The sequence below is a fragment of the Macaca mulatta genome, chromosome 14, assembly GCF_049350105.2.
Source record: "Macaca mulatta isolate MMU2019108-1 chromosome 14, T2T-MMU8v2.0, whole genome shotgun sequence".
Lineage (NCBI taxonomy): Eukaryota > Metazoa > Chordata > Mammalia > Primates > Cercopithecidae > Macaca > Macaca mulatta.
In genome coordinates, this window is record NC_133419.1 from 35,635,882 (window position 1) to 35,663,010 (window position 27,129).

The window sequence follows — 27,129 nt, forward strand, 5'->3', positions numbered from 1 at the left end:
CATACACAAATACATAGTCACAATCTGACAAAACTAGACCCCTTGGGAAACAGACTTTACAATTCCATAGATGTCAGAAGTGACGTTAGGCATTCTCCACAATTTCTCAGTCTAAGCAGGATGTTTTCTGCAATAACCTGGGTGAGTGAGCATCCCACTCTTTCCTAAATATCCCCATTAACAAGAATCTCACTGTGTGTGTGTGTGTGTGTGTGTGTGTGTGTTGTTGCAGCCCATTTTATTGTTAGTAGCTCTAGAGCATTTAACCATACCATTGGGTTCCTGCTTTTCTATATTTCCAGGCAAAGTGGTGATGGCCGAAATCAACCCTTTATCCTTTTATCATTACTAATCCCATTTAGTTTAGATCTTGGGTGTCTAATTCCAACAGCAATGTTTCTCCTGAATCCCTCCCTCAACTTTCTTACTTTTCAGCAATGTCACCACCGTCACCACCATTGACTCCAGCTTCATATTGGTGGGACTCGTTCCAGAAGAATGGCTGTACCTTGAGTATTGCTGCTGCCTTCCTTAGAGCTACTGTTCCACTGAATGACACAATTGTTTCTGTGACAATTAATTTGGTGTTTTTCCTCCATAATCATTCTTTACTCCACAAAAGATACCTTGTTTTTCTGCTTTATAACTTTCTATAGGAGTTTATACTGTGTTTACAGAGAAGGGGTTGGAGGTATTCTGGTGAGGGGTACCATCTTAGGTTGGATACTCAGTTTTTGTTACCTATACCACAACTGTGTATCAAGACAAGGCACAGTGTTCTTAATCTTCCCACCCTCCTGGGCTGGCTTTGCCTTCTTAATTCACTTGTAGGAGTTGAATGAGTCTTCATCTCTTCTTTAGCCAAAGATCTTTTAGTCCATAGTGCCCAGTATGTTCATCCGTTTTTGTTCCCTTTAAATGATCTTACTCTATACAAACAGAAGAAAAGGAAAAAAGCTGGAAAAGTTAGCCCACCAGAGCAATTTGTTCAGATTCCCCCATTGTAACCTTGAGCTCCTCCTAACTCCTCAACTCTCTCCTGGTTCTCTTGCCTAGAAGATACTTTGGGTGTGTTTCTCTAACACTGTATTTCAGATAAAATTCTGAGAATGACCTACCTAACTTTATACCAGAGAAGACTGAAAGGCAAACTCTTTTCCTTTAGTCCTGTCTGAGGATTCTGGTGATCCAGTCAGGCCCTCCTGCCTTTTCCCTAGGAAAAACAAAAACAACCCCCCTCTCCTACCAAAAAACAAAACAAAACAAAACAAAACAAAACAAAAAACCAAAAACAAACAAACAAAAAAAGGGCTCAGAACCTAAGCTTTAACTCCAGAGATCCCTTTGCTATTTCTCCACTGGTCAGTGGAAACATGAATTAGGCTCAAAGTAGACTTTCTTCATGGATATAAAGGCAAAACCTGGTAATACCATTGGTCTTGCTTCTGCCTCATGGAACAACACAAACATGCCACCTCTCAGGTATTAAGGTATTGGGCAAAAAACAAGAGTTAGGGCAAATTCAACCATGCCTAAGGCGATTCATGTTTGCCATAATGAGTTACTCAATAGCATTTCGTCATACACTGTAGTCCCCTATTGGAATTTAAAGACAATGTGAAGAACACTGAATGGTTTTGTATTCAGAAAAAGGTTTGCTTCCATTGCACTGATAGTTAGAAGGCTCACCTCTGGCAGAGACATTTATGGCTGACTGAATTTCCACAGGTTTGTCTCAGCTCCCTTACCCGCATTGTTTTTTGACTTTCTTTGCAATGAGGAGAGGTCAAGTGACTCTGGACAAGGGCTGTAAATCTGAGTAATGCATATCACCTCTGGACCAAAGCATCCAAGAGTCTGTATGGAAATTGCCTGGATCCTGAGTCACTGCCATGGCCAGCTTCCCCAGAGTCACTCAACTTGCTGGAAGCAGACTTTACAAGCACAAGAAGCAAATCTTTGTTTTACCATATCACTGAGATTTCAGGCCTACTTTGCTGGCACAACAAAGCCTAGTCACCATGACTGGTATGGCATCTTTGTAATAGTCCTTAAAAAATGTTCACTTGCCTTGTGTAATTGTAGTTATGTTCTCTGGAGCCCCACAGCATGCTTCCTAAAAAGGAACGTCAAACCCATCAAAAATCTTTTCTTTAAAAGCAAAGAACAAGGGGATAACATACATACGGGCAGCCAGGTTATTCAGGGTTAAGTAGAACCACTGAGTACTTAGAGGCCTGAATCTAGAAGCCTCTTTTTCTCCCACTGCCCTTGCCATATACTCTTGTTCATCTGAGCTGCTGCAGCAAAAGGCAAGCTTAGGAGAGAAAGAGCATATCCTTAATTCCTGGACATGCTGAACCAAGGCCGCTGAAAGTAATGAGAATGCTACATGCTTGATATGGGATCTGGGTTTTAAAATCTAACAGACACATATTTTCTGTGGAGACTTTGTGGCTGCAGCCAGGCTTCAGGTCTCAAGCCCTATTTTGCTTCCCATCAGAAACTACTCTTGAGCGAGAGCTAGACAACTACTGAATTTTCTACTCTTTCTAATCTTCCCTCTTCTCTCCTCTCCTCAGGAAGATTTATCAGGCTGTGTTTCTAGTGCTCCCATTAACAAATTTTGATAGCTTCTCTAGGGAGGGAAAGAAAACCAATGTTTATTTAGCATCTAACACAGGCCACAAAATGTGCTAGTCACTTTTTTTTTTTTTTTTTTTTAATATGCCCTCTCATTCTTAATAGGTAGTACAGTGAGAGCCAGGTAATACAGATTAGAAGGAACAAGGACTTTGGAGTCTCAGAAATGTTGGTTCAGAACCACAGCTCTGTACTAGTGCTGTGACCCAGAGCTAATCTCCCTGAACCTATTGCCATAACTCTCAAAGGAGCTAATCCTACCTCATATGCCACTATTGTGAGGATGAGGTACTTGGTGAAATTGTGTGCTGCTGTCCCTCGCACATACTAGGGACTCAATAGCAAGCTCCTTAACATGCTAATGAGAAAGATCTTGCTTCCATTTTGCAGATGAATTATGGCTCATAGACAGTAAATAACTTAGCCTAAGTCATGTCATGGGAGAACTGGATGCCAAATTCAGGTCTATCTGATTCTGATTTCAGTGCTATGATGGCAGAGTTAAATAGTTATGACAGAGATGGTATAGCTACATATTCAAAATATTTACTGTCTAGCCCTTTAAAGAACTAGTTTGCCATATTCAGAATTGAAAGAAAGAGTATAGGATCTTTGCATATTAAAGAATTCTCATGCATAGAAAACATTCATCAAGGACTCCACACTAGTAAAATTATGTTTGTGGCAGAGAAAAAAAAATTTCATATTCTAACATGCTTTATATATAAATAAGGTAAAACATAAGAATATTCAACACATGTTGAAATTAATAAACATACAATTCAACTCCCTAGCACATCTGGTTAAGCTACAGAAAGCAAGAGGAAACTTTATTTTATGGATTGATTGTTTTTCCTGTGGGAAAATAACAGGAATGTTAGCAGACAGCTTCATGAGCTGTGATCCAGAGAGAGTAGTTCCCCATCAACCCCAGGAGGCCTGACTGTGTTTGCTTGGTCATCAAAGACTGGAACATTCTGAGAGGACACAATGTGCTTTAATACAGTGTTGAAGGAGGTAGTAAATTCTAGGACTCTCTGAATTATTTCTATGTAACCACAAACAATTTGATGTTTTACTACAAAAAAGGAGGGCATTCTATTTTGATTAAATCAGAATGGTTCTTCATTCCAGGGAGTATTTTACTTCCTGGGTCTTTAATGTCTGCTTAATAAAATCACACATTCAATTATTTAAAACAGCCAAGAACCAATAAGGGATTTGCTGACCTGGCGCTTAAAACTTAAAAATCTAATTTGCCTTTCCTTCACTGCTAGCAGATCAGACCCAGGTTGAGGGGGATGGAAACTATTGGACATTGTAGAATCATTTTGAAGAGCTGAGACTTGGTTCACTGAATCTCATCTATACCTGAAAAGAATGAATTTCATTATTGATGTTATCACAATTGACATTTCCCCAGGTTTTCATCTATTCTATCCCCAGATTCATTACCTTTTTCAAATTGTTAATGTACTAATCTACTGAGTTCTGGTGATTTCCACTGTGATTTTTATCTGTACAAGAATTTTCACAAATAGTGAAAGTTAACCTATCACCAGCTGTTAGACTAGCCTGGAAGGACAAGCTGGGAGATTTGCTGGAGTATTTGTACCTTCTTTAAAGATGCTATGCTTTCCTAAAACAATAACATGCATTTTACTTAAAGAAAATAGTTTTATAATTACTGAAGACACTTAGACTTTTCCAAGCAAAGATGGAAGAATAGGACATTGACCATTTTTCCCACAATCAAATTTGTATTCAGTGTTTAAGACATAACCTTTTAATTGTACAGAGAAGTATGCTGATTATTCATTTTTCCTTTATTGTTAATTTTAACACCAAAACAATATTTTATTTTCATTTTCTGTAAACATATAAGTCATTTGCTATTTCTACATATAACTTGATATTTCTGAAGTTGACTTTAAATATAAGTACTTTGTTATATCTAAGTACAATTTGATTTTTCTGAAATATTAAAGGAAGTTTGTTTCACCTAGATTCATTATATCAGAAGGGATAGTTCAACTAAACTCTGTCCCAGTGATGTGGATAGTCACAGTCACATGGTGTATAATTAAAGCAAAAATGCTGTATAGCAATTCTGTTCCTCATAATTATTAATATGTTCAATTACCATGGAGTGCTACTAACAGCTCTTAAAATAATCAGCCTGGATTTCAGGAGAAATATTGGATAGGGAAACTGCACTATTTACAAAGTGATCAAGATAACAAGATGCTGGCTCAGGAAATATGATTTATAAAGTAATTATTATTCTTACTAGTTGCACGACCATCACATTTCTTAGCAAATTACAATTTTTTTTTCTTTTTTCTCATCACAAATTACTTATGATCCTACATGCAGAACTCTATTCCCGTGCCCTGTGTTTTCGCCAAATTAAGCACATTATAAATTATTTGAAGCAAGTACTTTTTAAAAAATTCATTTTTGCCTTTCTGTCAGCTATTATTTACACCTTCTTTTACTATTCTTTTAGTAGTCATTCTATCTATACTTGTGATTCTCAAAATGTGGCTCTCAGACCAGCAGCATCAGCTGCATCAGTGCATCAACATACCTAGAAACTTGTTGGGAATGCAAATTATCTGGCCCTGGTCCAGACCTATTGCATCAGAAACTCTGGAGATGGAGCCCAGAAGTCTTTAAGCCCTGCATGTGAGTATAACTCATGCTGAAGTTTGAGAATCACTCAAACACTATACCACACTTTCTGTTCCCTCTCCTCATTTTATCCTATATGCTGTATGTTCCTTCCTTGTTGCCTGGTAAAAACAGCATTTTTTTCTTGTCCCATCTAAAATGCCGTCCTTGGTTTCTCCCTTATCAGAATTCCCTTAGAATAAAAAGTATATATTAAAAATTATAAGGCATATATCTATGAAACCTTGCTTTGTAGTTGTTTGGTAACATCTATTATCTCCTCTCCAATGATACAAGTCCCAGAAACAAGGCACTATGTCCTTATATTCTATTGGCATGTAGCCCAGTAGCTGGTGTTCAGTCAATAACTGACTGCCTGCCAAATCTTGTCTCTAACACATACCCTCTACCACTACAGACTTAGTTTTGCCTCTGAAACTTTTTCAATACTGATTCACCTCTTTGCAATATTTTTCACTATCTCTGTGCTACATAATTCTTATTAAGCTCCAATTCGCTCTCTCTTCTCTCAAGAACTTCCCAAAGTTTGTCTGAATTTCTGCTTCTAGCTAGGAGATGAATCCACCCATCAAAAACAACAGAAAAAGATGGATAAAGTAATTAAAATAAATTGTTTTAAGGCATCAGAGAAATATTAAGGTATCTGAATAGAGGGGTTACATCTCAGAGAAAGGAAAAACGTTGTGCTAAGTGAATGGAACATACTACCCTGTCTTTTTCCGAGAGATTCACTGATGCCTAAGAGTCATGACTCAAAAGGTTGAGATGCTGTGTAGTAAGTTGCTACTACGAAGCTAAGAAGTTCAAAACAGCTTTTTGACAGTCTCGTGCATTTGTGCAGATTTTTTTTTAAATGAAGCTCAGGGCTGCCTAAGCAGTTCACACTTGATGAGTCAAGATACAGGACAAGAAGCATGCATAGAAAAGTGATGTCGACATCCCAGACTTCTCTCATCCTCATCACATTTGCCAACCATAAGCAACATGGACTTATATATGAAGAAGTCAAGTTAAAGGGGGGTAATTAAGTAGTTAAGGAGATAATTGGAATTTCTGGCAGTCTTATAGGCTATAAACCTAAATGCTGGAGTTTTATTGACTAAGAAGAGGCACCCTGATAACCCAAGTTTTCATTTGGGGTCCCTGAAAGATTACATCATAGGAGTAAAAGTAAACCAGAGATAGATTAGAACTTACAAAAAAAAATTAAATTCAACTTTGAAATATTTTATATTCTATTTGATTAAGGTGACTTGTTCTCTGACTTTTAGACATGAAGACTCATCTAGAACTCCTAGAACTACTTTATTTAAAATAAGTGCATTAAAAATTACAAAACTAAAGACACAAAAAGATAACACTAATAGAAAAAAATAAGTAAAAGAAATAGTGTCCTTAAAAAGTAGTTATGATTAATATGTCTAAGAAAGCAGATGGCAAGATGGAGGATGTCACAGGTGAATAGAAATCTTTTTTTATTTTCCGTTTGAGACAGGGTCTCACTCTGTCACGCAGGCTGGAGTGCAGTGGCATGATCTTAGGTCACTGCAGCTTCCACCTCCAGGGTTCCAGGGATTCTCCCACCTCAGCCTCCTGAGTAGCTGGGATTACAGGCATGCACCACCACACCTGGCTAATTTTTATATATTTTATAGAAATGAGGTTTCACCATGTTGCACAGGCTGGTGTTGAACTCCTGGGCTCAGGTGATCTGCCTGCCTTGACCTCCCAAAGTGTGATTACAGGAGTGAGCCACTGTGCCTGATGAATAAATATTTTAAATAACAAATAAAAATTTGAGGCCAAAATATGCCATTAAAATTAAGAAAGTAAAGATTCTTGTAATACCAGATTTGACAAACCAAAGAGAAGATTCGTGACCTGTAATACAGAGAAATAGAACAGAGGGAAAAAAATGATCGGAAACACAGAGAAAAAATAAAATACACAAAAGAGCATTAGTGACATTTAGCATACAGTGAAGAGGCCTAATCTACATGACATTAAAGTACCAGAGGAAAGGAGAGAATGAAGTGAAAATAATTTTTGAAAAATGAAGAAAGAATTTTCCAAAAATAATAATAAACCCTTTAACTCAAAAACTAAAGAAGCTCTATAAACCTCAGTCGGGGTAAAGCTATGGAAAACAAAGACGGTGTTAAAATCTTAAAGCAGCCAGAGGAAAAGTTATCTTGCTACCAAAGGAGTAACCATAGGAATTATAGATTATTAGTCAACAGAAATGATGAATGCGGAAGAAAATAAAAAGGCATTTCTAAAATCCTAAAACAAAGTAACTATAAGAGCAGAATTTGATGCCCTGCAGGATAATATTTTGAAAATTAAGAATAAATAAAGCTGTTTTCAGATAAAAATAAATAAATCTTATAGAAGTAATTGGAAACAGATCTACACTTAAATACTAACATATGGTCTTCCAGGAGGAGGAGATAATTCCAAAGGGAAGAACAGAAATGCAGAAAGGAATCAGCAGTAGCACAGTGGGAGGCTGAATCCCCCACTCCTGAATTGGATTTCAGTTTGGTTGCTCTCAGTGCACCACAATCCTCAAATTCTTCCAGGCATCCTCTCTGTAGGGGATGGGTTTGGTAAAAGGTTATTCTCAAAGTTTCTGTTACACTGCAATTGGCCAAGACTTAGCTATCATTACAGGCACATATTCCTAAGTTTTTTTTTTTTTTTTTTTTTTTTTTTGAGATGGAGCCTCACTCTGTCGCCCAGGCTGGAGTGCAGTAGCACAATCTCGGCTCACTGCAAACTCCGCCTCCCGGGTTCACGCCATTCTCTTGCCTCAGCCTCCCCAGCAGCTGGCACTACAGGCACACGCCGCCACGCCCGGCTAATTCTTTGTATTTTTAGTAGAGATGGGGTTTCACCATGTTAGCCAGGATGGTCTCGATCTCCTGACCTTGTGACCCGCCCGCCTTGGCCTCCCAAAGTGCTGGGATTACAGGCATGAGACTGTAATTGAAAATTGGGTTTTCAATCTTGTTTACTTGTTAAACTAGGTTGCAGTTAGTCTACAAAGACTCAAATATAGAAGTACCGAGTCCTCCTTCCATATTTAGTTTGCTTTAACAGTGGGAAAATCCTGTCCTTACAGCTCAGCCTCAGTCTTAGTGCCCCTGAGTTTGTGTGGTGAAGCTTTTTCAGCAATCTTGTTCCTGTCCCAGGGTTAGAGTTTTATTCTTCATTTCTCCAACCACAACTGATCTTCACTAGTGTTCACACTTGGCCTTCAGTAATTTGATAAATGTCTTAGCTGAATTCTTTTCATCCACTTTCAAGGCGATTATATCTTGCTCTGTGCTATGTATGCCGTAGGTAATCAAGTGCTCATGTTTGTTTCTTCTTGGAGGCACCTATCTTTTCTCAGGTGTTAAGCTTGTTGGTTGCCCTGTTGTATGTTGTTATATATTATTATTATGACAATAATATCACTGCAAAAGGGAAAATACCATTAAGGAAACTGAGGTATTTTAAGATCCTTATAATGTCCAGAAATCAGTGTACCCATGCTTCTGCTATCTATAAGTCTAGATGAAATAAGCAGTAAAATACGTTGATCAACATTCTGTCCAAAGGAAAATATCCTTTCACTACTGTATTTTAGAGACACTCATGTTTGGGTTGTAGAACTCTACTAGACTAACTGAATTTCAGTTGGCACTGGCATATAATGCAAAATTATCCGTAGAGTATACCTGAGGGTTTTCTCTTTAATGATGATAAGCAACTCTTCATGATACTGTGAGAATAAATTAATGGAGCTAAGACAGTGCAACAGGGATCAATGTCTAGTAGCACGAGTCCCTTAATCATTAACATTACTTGCGTTTTCTGTGTCTACCTGAGCTCCATCTTTTACATACAATTCTTATGTGATGATTTCTAATGCTGTGCATGCCCAGCCTTAGAGGTTTGGCAGGTGAGAAAACACTCAGGTAATTGTGGGTATGGAGGGTGATAGAGTTTGGATGTGTGCCCCCAGTCAAATCTCATATTGAAATGTAATTCCAATGTTGAAGGTGGGGCCTGGTGGGAAGTGATTGGATTATGGTGGCAGATTTCTCATGAATGGTTTAGTACCATCCCCCTTGGTACTATTTTCACAATACTTAATGAAGTTGTTCTCTCTCTCTCTCTCTCTCTCTCTCTCTGTGTGTGTGTGTGTGTGTGTGTGTGTGTGAGAGAGAGAGAGAGAGAGAGAGAGAGAGGTCGATAGATAGATATCTGGTCATTTAAAAGTCCATAGTACCTCCTCTCTTGCTGAGTCCTGCTCTGGCCATGTGACATACCTGCTCTCCCTTTGCCTTCCACCATGACAGTGAGTTTCCTGAGGCCTCCCTAGAAACTGAGCAGGTGTTAGCATCATGCTTCCTGTATAGCCTGCAGAACCATGAGCCATTTAAATTTCTTCTTTTAATATAAGTTACACAGTCTCAGGTATTTTTTATAGCAATGTGGGAATAGACTAATACAGAGAGAAAAAACAAAGTAATGTGTACATCACTCCAAATGACTGCTCTGTTTAAAATGTTTGTGTAGTTAAAATATATGACAATAATACACAAGAGGATAGAGAAGGGATAAATAGAACTTAAGTTGTTTAACGTCCATATGTATTATATTAAACTCTAATAAGTCAAAGATACATATTTAATCTGTAGGGCAGTGATTTTCAAATTTCAGAGTTGTTTAGAATTACATGAAGGGCTTCTTCAAACAAAGAGTGCTATACACCACCCTCAAAGTTTCTCATTTAACTTTTTGAGTGGTGGGGTGCGGTCAAAAGTTTATATACCTGCTAAAAATTGCAGATGCCACTTTTTTGAGGAAGACACTTTGAACACTACCACTGTAAGGTAAAGTATTGAAGTAGTGGTAAAATAATATGTAGTGTATAGCTAGTAGAACAGAAAATACACACACACACAAATAATAATAATAATAATAATAATAAAATAATAGGCCTGACTACGCCAAAGTGAGCAGGAAAGGAGAGATAAAAAGAATGTAATATGAGTGAGTCAAGGACAGATCAAATTGTGACAAGGTAAATTTAAATCCCTAGGAACTACATTTTATTTAGAAAGATTATTCTAATTAAAATGCAAAAATTATAATATTGAATAAATTATAAAATGAAATTTACAGAGATAAGGTACAAAAATGTTGAAAATAGATATAAAAAAGTTTTACCACACAAACATTAACCACAGAAAACTGTGTGAATATGTTTATATCAGATGCCATAGTAATTAAGGCGTGATGCATTTATTGAAGATAGAAAGAGTGTTTTCATATTGATAAAAGGTCAGTATGTCCGGAGAACATAACAACTATAAATTTGTGTGCACACTATAAAGCCTACAGATACACAAATGATACATTGTCAGAACTAACTGGAAAATAGAAAAATCTAAAATCAGATTTGGAGGTGGGGCATGGTGGTTCACACCTATCATCCCAGGACTTTGGGAAGCCAAGGTGGGCAGATCACTTGAGTTCAGGAGTTCAAGACTAGCCTGGGCAGCATGAGGAAACGCGGTCTCTACCAAAAAAAAAAAAAAACAAACAAACAAACAAAAAAAAAAATTAGCCAGGCATGATGGTGCATGGCATTGGTCCCAGCTAATTGGGAGGCGGAGGTGGGAGGAGGTTTCAGCCCAGGAAGCAGAGGTTGCAGTGAGCTGAGATTGCACCACTGCACACCAGCCTGGGTGAAAGAGTGAGACCCCATCTCTAATAGAAAAATAAAAATAAAATAAGTAAAATCAGAGTTGGAGAGCTTAACAAGTAGTGTTTGACAGTACAAATAATCCAAAATATCAACAATGATTTAGAAGATCTGAAAAGCATGATTAGCAAACTTTACCATATATGAATAGAAACAATAAAACCTGTAACTACAGAATGCAGTATACATTGTTTTTAATTGAATACTTATCAAAACTAATTATGTGCTGGCCATTAATGAAGTTTCAACAGATTTTAGTGGATTGAAATGATATAAAAGTGTTATTATCTGGCTATTGTGAAACTGATCTAGAAATGGCTTTAAAAACCTAACTAGAGCATTGCAGTTTTTTCCTGGCTTATGGCTGCATAAGTTCAATCTGCTTCCTTCTTCACATGGTCTTCTCTCTGTCTTTTCTTCTGTCACATAAGGATACTTGTCATTGGATTTAGGAGCTCACCTGGATAACCTAAGATGACATCATTCTGAGATCCTTAATTACCTCTGTCCAAACAAAGTAACTTTTAAAGAGTTTATATATTAAGATATGAATGTATTTTGGGGAGTCATCCTTCAGCCACTGCAAAGATTATATAAAATTCTAGCAAGGCTGATGAAAAATAACCAAAAATAATAAGGCACATATTACCGACATCAGAAATGTTAAAGAAGATATCATTGCAGATCCATAAAATATTACAAAAATAAGAAGAGGATATTATTAACTACTATATACTGATATTTGAAAAGTTTAATGAAGTGGAAAAAATTCTTTGGAAAACATTACTTACCCAAACTGGTACAACTTATACAAAAAGAAATTGAAATTTGTTTAGTCCTATATCTTTGGGGACATTTAATTTTGTGACTAAAATCTCTAACAAAAAGAAATCTCCAAGTGCTTGTGGCTTCAGGGACCATTTTCCCCCCAAATATTTAATGAAAGAAATAGTTCTAACCTTACTCAAATACACATAGATATTAGAAAAAGTAGGAAACAGCTCTTGTTTTGTGAGGCCAGCATACTCTTTTTTTTTTTTTTTTTTTTCTGAGATGGAGCCTGGCTCTGTCGCCCAGGCTGGAGTGCAGTGGCACGATCTTGGCTCACTGAAAGCTCTGCTTCCCGGGTTCACGCCATCCTCTTGCCTCAGCCTCCTGTGTACCTGGGACTACAGGCGCCCGCCGCCACCCCTAGCTAATTTTTGTATTTTTAGTAGAGACGGGGTTTCACCGTGTTAGCCAGGATGGTCTTGATCGCCTGACTTCGTGATCCGCCCGCCTCAGCCTCCCAAAGTGCTGGGATTACAGGCGTGAGCCACTGCGCCCGGCCAACGTACTCTTTTTTTTTTTTTTTTTTTTTTTTTTTTTTTTTTTTTTTTTGAGACGGAGTCTCGCTCTGTCGCCCAGGCTGGAGTGCAGTGGTGCGATCTCGGCTCACTGCAAGCTCCGCCTCCCGAGTTCACGCCGTTCTCCTGCCTCAGCCTCCCGAGTAGCCTGGGCTACAGGCACCCGCCACCACGCCCGGCTAATTTTCTGTAGTTTTAGTAGAGGCAGGGTTGCACTGTGTTTGCCAGGAGGGTCTTGATCTCCTGACCTCGTGATCCACCTGCCTCGGCCTCCCAAAGTGCTGGGATTACAGGTGTGAGCCACCGCGCCCGGCCGAGCATACTCCTACTGATAGTATTATTGCAAAAAGATACTTACTTGACAGTTTTTTCCCATGATAAAAGATGTAAAAAACCGCAACAGAATATTAAGAAATTGAATCTGTGTATGTATTAAAAGGATAATGAATAATGTCTGACTTCACTATATTCCAAACTATATTACAGAATGCAATTACTTAACATTCAAACAACAATCAATAACATTCATAGCTTTTAGAAATAAAGTAGAAAATTCCTATGGTCATCTCACCAGGTATAGAAAGTGATAATATTCAATACTTATTAGTGTTGAACAAATTGGATATAAAAGCAAACTTTCTGATAAAGAGTATTGCTACAAAATATCTATAGCAAACATCTTTTGAATGAAAATATTAAAAGATTTACCACAGAGATTAGGTAGGTAGCAAAAATATTTGCTCTCATTGTTCTTGTTCAACTTTATCCTGGAGGCCCTAGCCAATACAATAAGATAAGAAAGTAAACTAAGGCATAAAGATTGAAAAGAGCAAAAATTGTCATTATTTACCAATGAAAGTTTTGTACACATGTGTCGTGAACTTATGTTCTCCCCAAATTCATGTATTGAAGCCCTGATCCCCGACGTAACTATATTTGGTGATAGGATCTTTGAGAAGGTAATTAAGATTCAATAATGAGGTCATAATGGTGGGGCCCTGAGGAAGAGACACCAGAGTCATGTGTTCTCTCTCTCTCTCTCTCTCTCTCTCTCTCTCTCTCTCTCTCGCATATTGTCCCTTTATTGAACCTTCCTCAAATTATTCTAAACTGTATGAGCCATATGTTTCCCAATAGGATACTAGCTAATAAATTATTAAGCACTTATTCCTTGCCAGGCACTTTGTTAAGAGCTTAATTTCATTATGTAATTTAAACCTGTTAAAATAACTCTTGTGAGGTAGAATTATTATCACTCCTTTTTTACAAAACAGGCAGCCAGTATTGAAGTTTGGAGACTTTACAAAGTTCACACAGCTAACGAGAAGCAGACAGCCCTAGGACTTGAATTCAGTGCTATTGGTGAGAGCCTCTAGAACTGAATATCGTAACCATTCTCAATAATCTTTGTTTTATACAAAAATATTAATAATACCTTATTATCTTGGTGCTTAGATTAAAAAACAATTCTTAACAATGACTTCATTTAATTATTACCCTAACAGTAGATCTGAAAGTATTGTCCTATTATTACAGATAAATAAATAGAGGCCAATGCAATTTAAATGACTTTCTCAAAAATACTAGAGGATACAATTTAATCCAGCCAAGTATCATGCCTCTGGATTCCATATTACATATAACTGTATAATCATCCTTTATCAAATACATATACTCATCTATTTTAAATGATACTTGGAATGGTACTTATCATACTTATACCACTGTGTTATCATCTGGGTATAGTAGTGTGATGAAAATGTGGTTGATATTATGTGTTCAAGATAGAGAAGTAGAGGGTTAGGAGAAAAAGCTGTGGCTGAAAAAAACAAACTTTTTAGCCTCCTTTCCTGGTCCTAGGGTATTACAAATTAATTGATTCAAACCAAATATGAGAAGTAGAAATGAAATATCCTTCCATGCTGCTGGGAGTTGATTGATGAGGAGCAATGTCTCAGCCAAGTTACCAACTGATTTCTGTCTAACCTTTGGCTTCCTATAGTTCACTAAGTCCTAAGCCAAGAGTCATCCAAGAGAGCGGCTGGAGACCACAGATACTCTGAATTCCAACTTTAATTGGCCTTCTGAGAAGACAGAGAGCCACAGGTCCCCAACAGATACTAACTACTTCCTTCAGCCCCAAGGCAGGGCACTCTATGGATTCCAATGAAAGCTCCTCCTGTTTGTCCATGAACACATTTTATGTTACCAGGTTCATGTTGTGGGCACAGATGCTCGTAGTTGCCTCTTCCACATTTAGAGAATGTATATTTTAGGAAGATCTGTTAAAAACAAATATACAAATCCCTAATCTTACTTGTTTTGTTCAGGCTAAAGATGGTACTTTTTTAAAAAAACTGACTTAAGACAAAACCTCAGGTTATATGTGAGTGTGGTGTGTGAATGCGTGTGTATGTGCATGTACCTATGTGTATTTAAATTCTTTATCTTTGATCATATCCTCCCTACCAGACCCATTTTTCCTGGGATTTGGGTGGAGTGGAAGGAGTGAGGAGAGCATCTGGTTTGAGCAGCCATTTGCAAAGATGACATTCTACCCAACCACATGACAAGCAGTCCTTTGTCATGTGTCCATACCAATAACTAATGAGGAAAACACGTTTGTGTGTTAGTTTAAATCCTGGAATGGATCAGTTCAATCACAGTAGATAGCTGTAACATCAACATTGTATCTCCCACCATGTGTGAGAAGTAAATGAATGTCAATTTTGGATTCCAAAAAAAAAAAAAAAGCTAGAAACATTGTACTCTTGTCTCTAGAGAGGTCTTCTTTCCAGGACTTACTAAAATGCTATATTTATACCTATTTCTATTGAGTTTATATATTTTCAGTGGAACTTGCCAGTTGGCCCATCAAAAAGTCCAACAGCTTGTCGGCCTGCCAGCTGATTAGCCAGGCAAAAATTCAGGTAGTTCAGGCACAGGAGGCTCAGTCTGTATCTGGGTGAAGCATAACAAATATGACTGGACAGATCTGGACACAGGCTTAATGAATCTGGGTCACTGGGTCCCAATATGTTAAGAGCAAACGCTGGTATTCTATAGGATATACTGAGATATCTCGTATTTAAGTTATCACAAAGTCGGCATTTCTCCAATTCCCAGAAAAGACTAAAAGTGACAATGATTTATTTATTAACTTAAGCTTTTGTTCTACACATTTTTAAACCAAACCATTAATACCTATACCTCTTATGTGCTAATAAAAGGGCTCATTGAAGACATAACAAATTAACCAGTAACTGTATATTTATTGGAAAAAGCTAGGAAATTGCTAATTTTGTTTGACAGCTTATTTTGTGAATACACATTTATAGTTGCTCTTTAATATGTATTAACTACATCATCGTAGGTATGGTTGAGGTTTTCTTCTAGAAACTACATGATGAGGGAGTTCTGAGGAAGGTAATTGTCCTACTCTAGGATGGGGAAATTGAGGCCTTTTTCCATAGAGGAGATAGCTCTGGAGCCAGATCTAAAAGGATTGTCAGGATTTTGGGAACTAGAGAGGAGGGTTGACCAGCAGGAATCCAGGTAGGAGAATAAAACTGTGCCTGTCATATATGGAAGTCTACTCAAGCTAAAATGTCTGGAGTGGAAGGCTCGTTGCAGGTGGTGAGCAATAAGAATAAACTGTTTGCTGAATTCTTGTGTAAGACATCTCTACATGATTTTGAATCTTGTTACTATGGGGCCCTCAGCTATTTGCCTCCTGACATCAGTACATATTTAAACTGTTTGATATCTTCAGTGAGTGTCTTTGGCTAAGAGGCCAAAACCCAAATGTTCTTCATTAATGCAAAAGCCAGACATCATCCACTATGATGACCTTGCCAGTCCTCTGGACCTTGGGACCATACTAGCTGGCATCTGAGCCTGAGATCAACTTTCTAGCTAAACTGCCAACATACTTGACCAAACTACACTTTCAAAATCACAAGATATAAGAAGTCTGAAGATGGCACTTTCCGAGCTTCAGAATTTCAGGAATATTCATAAAATCTCTGCCTACTACAAACCATTCTCTCCATCAATTGAAATAAGTAACGAATTCAAATTTCTCCTTTGAGGGTATTGTGAAAATGTACATCTGCTTGCCTGCTACTTTGCCCAGCTGACCATTAATAGACGAGTTTCCTTCCAATCTATCATGATATGAAAGGTCATCAACCCTGAAATTTCAAAAGCAGGGGCTTCCTGGCAAGAGATTTATTGGTGGAAAAATTGAAGAAACCAACATGCACACTGACATTATACAGTGGCATGGACATAATACAAATTTACCCTTGTTTTTTATAATTTTATTCCATAATATTACCGTTGTTTTGTAATAGTGACCCAGATGGTAAGCATTTTGCATAGAAAGAGGATGGAAACATCTTCTGATAAGACTTGAATCAAGTCAAGGCCTCATTTTCTTTCCTTTTATGAAATTGTAGCTATATATATGTTTCCCCTCTCTCTTTTAAGGTGTGGAAGGCTCCTTGAAGGCTCAGTGAAGTTTCCATTCTCTTTGCACTAAAACTCCTGTTTTAATTTTTAGCACAGCTATCATAGTGCACTGAAATATCCACTTATTTGCCTACCTGCCCCTTGGGGGAAGGAACCTAGTTTGTTGATGATTATGCTGCCCTTGGAATAAAACTGAATTTTTCATTAGAATGGCAAGGCATGCCTGATTAGACTCCTGCTACTTCTACCACCTCATCGGCGCTTTCTCATTTGCTTGGTACTTTAATTTACACTGGCCTTATTCAAGATCCTTGAACTTTTCAAAGACTTTATTGTTGTTGTTGTTTGAAATTCTGTTCAATTTACCAAAAATTCTGTATTCTGAAGGAGTATCTTAATAACTGCAGAATGCAAGTATGTAACAATGAAAGTGTTGATAGTAATCATAACAATGATGATGATATTTCTAGGTTATGATTTTGTGCAAGTCAGTGTGCTAGGTTTTCCACTGGATTTCCTCATTAATTCCTTATATCAACCTTATGATGTAGATATAGATATTATTATCTTAATTTATAGATGAGAGAACTGAAGCATAAAGAGAATAAGGCAGGTTCTGAAGGACATACAGGTAGTGCTGAAACTGTGTGTCAAACTTAAGAAGTCTACCTCTAGAAAGTTGTTCTCAAACCATTCTCCTATAGTGCCTCTTACAGTATAGGCCTATCTGGGCTTTAGAAAATGCCTTGGTCTACTCAAGGCTCTAATCTATACGAAGTGTCTTTCCTGAAGTGGAGGTGAATGATAAATCTTTCTATCAATCTGTCATGGGTAAAACTCCTGCATATGATGGGAGGCTGAGTCCAAACCAGCTTACTGTTTTCTACACAGGGCATATGGGTCTGTGTGTTAAGAACTGCCTGCAGAATCTCTTTGTCTGCCTCTCATTACTTTCTCAACCATAAGAACTTGCTCAGTCTTCCTGATACGAAGTGTTTCATCTTTAATTTTGACTAAAATTTTGTCTAGTCTCTCTTTTGGTTAAGTGCTTTTTCTGACTATTTTTACTATATTTTCTAACCTCTTGTTCTGAAGTTTTGGGCTAACTTCCCATACAATATAGTCACTTAATTCTAAATCCTAAAATCCCTGTCTAAGTCTGATTTTCCAGATCTTTGCTTGTGCAGGATGAAAATAAAGGTATTATAAACAATTACATATGTTTGTCATTTTCAACAGGGTTGTTCTACCAAGTTCTAGAGTGCATTCACATTTGAGCTCCAACATAATTAGTGTTAAAATGGACAGTTTTCTTCAATGGTTTTCTTCATTACCAGATAGGATAGTTTGCACTGTGACATTTCTCACATCACTCTATGAAAAAGAAGCAGAATTGGATCATGGTTAAAAGCATGTGTTTTGCAATAGGAAAGACATGGATTTGAAGGCAAGCTTTGCAGTTGGTAACTACATCCGTCAGCAAGCTACAGAAACCTCTCTAAGCCTCAGTGTTCTTATCTGAGAGGTAAGGATAATGTCAGTGTTAACCTCAAAGAAGTATAAAGTTAAGTAAGATAATGCATATAAAGTCTTTACAGTATTTGCTGAAACCTATTCAATGAGCAGTTGGCATTATTATGTGAAGTTCTATTTTAAAAGGTTAAGGCCACCAAAAATTTTGGTCCAAAAAGGCTAATGTCCATTATCTTTGTTATTTTGAACCATCGTTTTTGTCTATGAACAACAGTTATGCAAGGTAGTGATCAATTTGCAATCAAAATTAACTAAATGGAGAGGTTGTGGATTTTTTAATGGAGCACTTGAGACTCCTAAGTCACTGTCACTGTATATTATATTTCGGCAATAAAAGAGAAACTACATAGTTGCTTCTATCTGTGGTGTCACCTTCAGGGGATTGTTTCAGCTTTATAGGTTGAGAAAATGAATTTCATTAGCTCATTCTGGGATGACTGAAGATATTTATCAGTTGTTTACAGGGAAATAACACATGCCATTCAAACTAACATAGCCTGGAGCTAAACCAAAACACTTTTCCTAAAATGTAAATATGATCATTTCATTTTCTTCCTTGGCACTCATCAATGGCACCCATCAGTGTCTTCCCATTTGTCTCAGGAAAGGTACTAATATCTTAACCTACAAATTCTCCTGTTCTATCTCCTGTGAACCTGGCCACCCTCATGTCTTTCCACTTTCTGTTTGCAAATGACACTCTGAGCATAGTAAACATTTGACACTTGGTAAAATTGATTATACTTCCAGTAGACTATGGTTCTTTCAAGATGCTACTCATTGATCTTAGAATACCCTGCCCCCTGCCTCTTTTTTTTCCAGAATCACTCCTACTAATCCCTTAGTCCAAAATTAAGTATAATTTCTTCTGGAAAGTCATTGTTGTCCCCATATCTCTGGTTAGGTTCCCTTGCACCCTGCATTATCCCACGCTGCTGTTATTGACTGTTGACTTACTTTTTCTAATTGAATGTAAGTTCAATGAGGGCAGGGATCTTGTCTATTATGCCCACCACTCTATGTCTAGAACTCAAAATGTACATGAAAAGTATTTTCTACTGAATAAATAGGAATAAATAAAATAAATACAATTTTTGCAATGGGGGAAATCTTTGTCAATCAGAACTCGGTGTCTGCAAGTAAGACTCTCTTCACCCTTTCAACAGGTTTACTCAACCTGCTTTTTGGTGAGTGAGCTTACCCAGCAGGGTTTAATTATGAAGCAATTGCATACTGAGTGCAATTTAAATATATCTATAAAGTTTTATAAGCCCGATGATTTACCCTTCCCTATTGCAGGTATTTGTTTCAAAATCTGGGCTCATCTAATTTAGAATCAGTCTTTTATTTTTTTTCTCTGTCTCTGTGTTGCACCAATCTTTTAAATGCTCTTTCATTGGACTGTGAAGTCTAGTCATTTCTTCCATAATAGCTTCGTTTAAGCTCATCAGTTCAGGTACAGAATTATATCTTAATGACTAGGCATGACTCAACCTCTTCGAAGTAAGATTATCTTCTGATATCTTCAGTAGGACCACTGAAATTCCTCTACTTTTACTACCCAATTTTTAATCTCTTCATTTTTGTTCGTTTTAACTTTTATTTTAGGTCTGGGGTTACATGTGCAGGTTTGTTATATAGTTATATTCATGTCACAGGGACTTGTTGCACAAATTATTTCATCACCTAAGTACTAAGCCTAGTATCCAATAGCTATCTTTTCTGCTTCTCTCCCTCCTCCCAACTTCCACCCTCAAGTAGACCCCAGTGTCTGTTGTTTCCTTCTTTGTGTTCGTGAATTCTCATTTAGCTCCCACTTATAAGTGAGAACATAGGGTATTTGGTTTTCTGTTCCTGCATTAGTTTGCTAAATAAATGACCTCTAGTTCCATCCATGTTCCCAAAAAAGACACAGTCTAATTCTTTTTTATGAATGCATAGTATTCCATGGTGTATATGTACCACATTTTCTTTATCCAATCTGTCACCGATGAGCATTTAGGTTGATTCTATGTCTGTGCTATTGTGAATAGTGCTGCAATGAAGATTTGCATGCATCTGTCTTTATGGTAGAATGATTTATATTCATCTGGGTATATACCCAGTAATGGGATTGCTGGGTCAAATGGTAGTTCTGCTTTTAACTCTTTGAGGAATTGCCACACAGCTTTCCACGATGGTTGGATTAATTTACACTCCCACCAACAGTTCCTAAGTGTTCCCTTTTCTCTGCAACCTTGCCAGCATAAATTACTATTTTTCATTTTTTTAATGATAGCCATTCTGACTGGTTACTACCTAGCTTTTTAAAAGGACCAATTTCTAGCTACTTTGTGTTTTGTCATTGCTAACTGATAGTTTCATGATTTCTTCCTTCACTTGGCATGCTCCATTCGCATACCTAGTAAGTGACCGTGGCTTTGGTCCTCGATTCAGTCTTTGCCTCTGGGACTTGACCTGAAGTTAAATCACTGCTTTTGTCCCCATGTGCTCTTTGGTTATGCCTCATTGACACTAGCCAGCCAATTTTGGTATACCCCTATGTGTCTCTCCTTCCTGAAACTCAGTCTAAATGAATGGCTTTCTCAGATTGAAAAGAACCTTTCTTCAGTAATGAAAGAGGATGAGCTCTGCTACACTGTTTGAATTTCTAAATAAGATTCTATTTCATGTATATTTTAGGCAGGCTGATTCTCAATGGGAGTCATTATCTCAATAATGAAGGGGTTAAGAGAATAAGGTCTGAAGTCACATAGGCCTTCAACACTAGCTACGTGACTTTGGGGAAATCATTTCTTCTCTCTAAGCCTAAGTTTCTCTCTATATAAATTAAAGATAAAAATAATAGTACTTAACATATAAGGTTGCCATAACATTAGATGATGCTTATAAAACTCTTATCCCAAATGCCTGCACAGACTAAATAGTATAGGTGTTACTATTTTTGTTAATAGTCGACTACATTAAAATACTGCAGTGGAATACACAGTCTCTAACCCAGTATTTCCAGTCTGGCAGTACATCTTGAAAACTAATTTGGGTGATGAAAATATCAATAATATTAGAGCCGATATACCAGTCATAATGACAAAAAGAACTGGTGTATGGGTATCAATTGGTTGCTTAAGGCCGAAGACAACATGGCTGCTTTAGTGACACCTACATTTCCGGGGAGGATCCTAAAATTCAGCAATAATGACCCTGTTCATACTCGACTCCAAAGCCTGCCTCATGAAATACGTTGCCTTTATGAGATGACATTGGAAAAAAGAAAAAATAACCCTTTGGCATTTGCATTATCAAATCAAAGGACCAGATGTCATTGTAAGTGATTTGTGTTTATTTGTGTGTATATGTCCCTGAATACAGGACATGTACCATTGATTTTCAACCAACAGTTACACAACGGCTTCTACAGCCTGACCTTGGATTATCTGGGTTGCACATAAAAAAGTTCCTTAGAGTTTTTATCAGATCATGATTCTACCCAGGCACAAGGAGGAGGGAGATGGGAATGTAAGGACAAGTTCAAAGTTCTATGGAGAATTAATAGCTTTTGTATTTCTTCTTGTTAACAAGGTGGATACGAGGAGAGACATCTAATTAGAGTCTGAAACTGTGGAATGGCAGAGTTGTAGAGGATTTTGACTCAGTTGATGCAATCCTTCATTTTACAGAAGAGAAATCTCAGGCCCAGGCAAGTGGGTCACTGGCTGAGATTAATATACTACCCAAGAGCCAAATCTGTAACTGAGCTTTTCAGACTTTAAGTTTAGTTGTTATTAGTTAAAATCTTTATATTACTTCTCTTAAGTCTTTAAAGTACAGTATCGCTGGAATATATTAGTGCAGAACTATCAATCAGTAACTTTTATAAGACAGTGGTTAAGAGCATAGGAACTGACATCAAGTAAACCTGGATTCCAGTCTTGGTTCTACTGTATTTGCTACTTGTATGACTTGAGACAAGTTGCTTAACTCCATTTGTTGTAATTTTCTTCATTTGTAAAGAGTAAAATCATAATTTACATCTCCTTTTATTTTTGTGACAGTTAAATGGGATAATAAAGATAAATGATTAAATATACATAACATAAAATTTACCATTTTGAACCATTCTTAGTTAGATGGTCCTGTGGCATTAAATATATTCACATTGTTGTCTAACACTAGCTTTTTGATTTAAAATAATTTAATATAGATGTATTACCATGGTTTGAATATTTCTTTTCCACCCCAAAATTCATATGTTGAAATAGTAAACCCAACATGAGAAAGGGCCTTTTCCAGGTGATTAGGTAAAAGGGAGAGTTCTCATGAATGTGATTCATGCTTTTCTGAAAGAGATCCCAGAAAACTTTTTTGCTCTTCCAACATGTGAGGAAAAGCTAGAAGGGACGGACCATTTATGGACAAGAATGTGGGCTCTTGCCAGTCACCAAATCTGTTGGCACCTTGATCTTGGACCTCCCAGCCTCCAGAACTGTGTGAAATAAATATGTGTTGTTGATAAGCCTCCCAGTTTATGATATTTTTTGAAGCAGCTCAATCTGACTACAAAAAGTATTTTTTTTTTTTTGTAAAAGCTTCTACATGTGGCTTCTATAAAGGGATTAGTGATCTCATAAGGTACTGAATTCCATAAGTGTAAAAAGAGTTTTCAAAGACTTCATATGCCCTCCCCCCCCACACAAAAAAAGCTCTACTCCAATTCACCCCCTTGTGCAATATCAGATTACACAGTTAGACGATGTTTAAATTTCAAACTACAACAGTACCAGATGTTTCTGCCTAACATAGTGCAATTATTTTGTACACAAAATAAAATGTGCTTTCCTTTACCCTAAAAAGCAGGGAGGGTCATGTTTATAGCAGGTATCTCATTAGTGGGTATTTCAGTCCATGTCATAGCTGATCCAGTCCATAGTGCAAGCACCTCTCTTATATGGCCCCTGTAACTTGTTGTATCCAGTGGTATGTGAGATATCTTTGGAAAATCAAGTTGCCTTATGGAATCCAACCCAATATTTGTTTAGAGTCCTTATAGCACTGTGCTTAAGATTGCAGACTTTGAAACCCAAACTGCTTGAGAACAACTCGAGCTCCATCATATTCTTGCTTTCTGACCTCAGACAACTTACCGCTTTTTGCCTCCCCAATTTTTTTTTTTTTTTTTTTTTGTAAGCATCTATGTGCTACACTTCTTAGAAATACTAAATGGGCTAATAGATGTAAAGTGCCTGGAAAAAGGCATGGGATAAAATAAGCTCTAATATATAAGTATTTGATAATCTGTTACTATGTCGAGTCTGACTCTAGTTCCATCATGAGCCCTTTGATATTCTCTAACTTCTGGAGTAAATTGTAATGATAACCATCGATAACACATCTGACATAAAATAGTAGAATAAAGGAAGAAGAAAACAAATGAAATTTATTTAAGGTAAATAAACAGTAAGAAATAAACTGTGGGCAGGCATAGTGGTCCTTATTTCCCCTTTAGTCACAGGGCAGAGTCATGGCTGGTATTTATACTTCCTGCCTCTACTACCAAGCCCATATTTCCTTTAAACCAGCTGCTTCAGTGTCAGGGTCACCTGGTATCCCAAGACCTGGAATTCATTCTCTACCAATGCATACTAGGAAATTAAAAGTGATTTTTAATAAAAGGAGATCATGCCTTTGCTTTAAAATTCAAGATGTCTCCACCAGGATCTCTGTAGATTCCTTCTAAAGAGAATATCTTGATTTATCATTTGCCTTGCTGAACTTGTTTCTGTGTCCACAACATAAATGGACTCACATGAAACTCCCAATAATATTTCTTGAAGAGAAATCCACAACAATTAAAATGTAAGCCATGTGAGGGTAGGCTTTCCTTGGTTTTATTTACTACTATATCCTCAATACCAAAATCAATACCTAGCACAAAATAGACTGTCATAAAATGTTCTTCAAAAGAATAAACAAACATACAAAATAAATGAAACTTAAAAAAAAAATAAAAGAATTACTCGATAGCATGCAAGTTCAGGAGAGGTGATATGGGTGAAAGTAAATATAGGTAGTTGGGCATTTGTCCTTCCAAATCTTAAATACTGAGTATCTCAAGGAAATGCGATTTGCTTAGGTTGATTCAAGGCCTTTGTGCTACAGTTAAAATTTTACCATAAATTCTGGTTCTAAATATTGAGTAATATTTTCAGAAGGTGATGCATGTCTAGAAAGATAGATATGGGGTAGAATTCTGTAGGTGACCTGATAGCCTTCTTTGACAGTGAGTACTCAAATTATATTTCATTATTTAATATTGTATGCAAATTGGGAGAAAGGAAGCTTTCTTAGTCTTTTAAACTGCTATAACAAAATACCATAAACTAGGTAGCTGATAAACAACAAATATTTATTTCTTACCGTTCTGGAGGGTAGGCAGTGTAAGATCAAGGCACCTGCAGACTCAGTATCAAGTAAGGGCCTGCTTTCTGTCTCAGACACTGCCTTCTCTCTGTGTCCTCACATGGTGGAAGGGGCAAGGAGTCTCCCTCAGGCCTTTTTTTTTTTTTTTTTTTTTTAAATAAAGGCGCTAATTGCATTCATGAGGGCTTTGCTTCCATGACCTAATCACCTCCCAAAAGCCTCACTTCCTAATGCTGTCATTTTGGAGGTTAGGATTTGAATACATAAACTTTGGCAGTCACAAACTTCAGACCATAGCAGGGGTCCTGATATGATTTATGGTCCCTCTCTAAGGGGAGTTAATGCAAGTCTCTGTTGTTCTGCTAATGACTCTTGTTGGCTTCATCAGTGCTTTCATTTTTTTTTTCATATTTTGGATATTCCCATTTATATATGAGTGAGAAAAAGGTATCATTTATAATCTAATAGAAGATAAATCCTTTCTGTTATTTTTGAAGACAATTTCAGCTTACAATTTTATAGAGATGATGAGAAATAAGTTTGGAAGTACTCTTTAGGAGAAGCAAAAGTCAGTTTTGAGTTACCCAGAATTTCTGGATATATACAAGAATTTATGAAATTTTCAAAAGAGGCCATCTGGATTAAGGGGGTGTAACAGAGGAAACATTTAAATTTTAGAAGGATGTGTTATTCTTTTTAACATATTGTGTCTACTTGCCAAAATGTTGGAGGTAACTTAGAATCGTAGAATATAAATCTTGCATTTTTTTCAGACCAACCAAGCCCAATCTCAGGTTAAAAAGTGGAATCATATTAATACTAATTACTCAAGGTTAGTTGGCTTTTGTTACTACTCCTGCCGTGTGACCAAGCTCTGTAACATCCTCAAGTTAGAGATCCCAGGCTGTTTGTCACATAACTTCACAAATAAGAAATTCCTTAAAACATGGACCCCCCAGTTGTCCCATAGGAAATGAGACACAGCCTCTGCAAAGACTATCTGATTTGCTGAGCCACTGCTTCTTGTGGATTCACTGTGTGCCTCTACACATATCCTAAAACCATGTTTACTTCAGCTGTTGTATGTGTGAGCCTGATGGCTTATCTGCGCTCAAGTAAAACACACATATATATAATATATGCTTTGTTCTCTCCCATCATTATGGTAGATGGAATACGTTTGTTTTTGTGCTATACTCTGGGTCTTAAAATGTATGAAATAGTAAAAAAGCAGTTGTGCTACTTCCCTAAACTAAAAACACTAAAAAGATATCAAAATAAAGACAAATGGAGGGGCTTGAAACTTGAATTTAACTATTACTGGGTATGTAAGAAGAGATCTAAGCATCCTGTAATCCTCAGAGTCTCATTGAGCAAGGAAGTTTAGATGATAGAAATCCAAAATGGGTTTAAGAAGAATCTTGTGCTTTTCCAGTGAGAAGATCTCATCTTCAGAGATAGCACCCAAATGTTGCCATTTTTCTACCCTGTTTTCTCTTCTTGTCTTTTGAGGAGGTACTTAATTTCTTTTAATAATCTATATAAGCCACAAAGCTCTTTGAAAGTATATCTGTAGGAATTATATCATTCCAATTATACCAGTGAATAACCAAGAATAATTAAAAGTTCAATTCAGATATTGGACTCTCACAAAACACAGGAAATGGCATATTAATTCATGTTTAAGCAAAACTTTTAATGTCATCTCTCCCAATTCTGTTTTGGTCTCTTGTACACATACTGCTGTGGTTCTCAAGTTTTCTGCACCTTTTTTTGTGAAGGCAACCTCCACACTCCAGCCTTTGTCTCCAGTTAGGTGCTAATTGTGGGGTCTGGTGCTCTGGTTTCTCTCCTTGCTCTTCTGTACAGCTCACTGTCATTCCTCTGCCATTCTGTGTCTATGTCAATTAGTGGAACAGAGGAAATAAGCAGTATTTATTTGTTTCCCTATAATCTTCTTCCTCTCTTCTCTAGTTGATAAGACACATCTATACAATTTAGGTATTTCTCTGATGTATTAATGTGGACTTGGGGTATCAATTCAGGTAAAGTTTTTAGTGCTAAATGCTCACTAAGGTTGAGATGCTTAAGTGTTTATGGGCAGCTTCCAAAGGTCACATAGTTCTAACAGAGAATAAATAGAAGAGGAAAGTCCACTGTTAAGGTGCTAAAGGTCCTGTGACAGGCTGACAACACTTATACCCCTTGATAATGTGTTTCCTCCACTCCTGTCATGTTCTACCACGTGTGATGGCTTTTGGA

At 37.1% G+C, this 27,129-nt stretch overlaps 1 long non-coding RNA gene across 1 annotated transcript; it reads right to left on the reverse strand.

The window, feature by feature from the left end:
- Positions 1–631: 631 nt before the first annotated feature.
- Positions 632–13,346, reverse strand: LOC114672297 (uncharacterized). Its single transcript, XR_013403960.1, has 3 exons — positions 13,295–13,346; positions 8,355–8,798; positions 632–929 (listed from the first exon to the last, which is right to left on the reverse strand). It is a non-coding gene; the product is annotated as an uncharacterized LOC114672297 (long non-coding RNA).
- Positions 13,347–27,129: the final 13,783 nt, after the last annotated feature.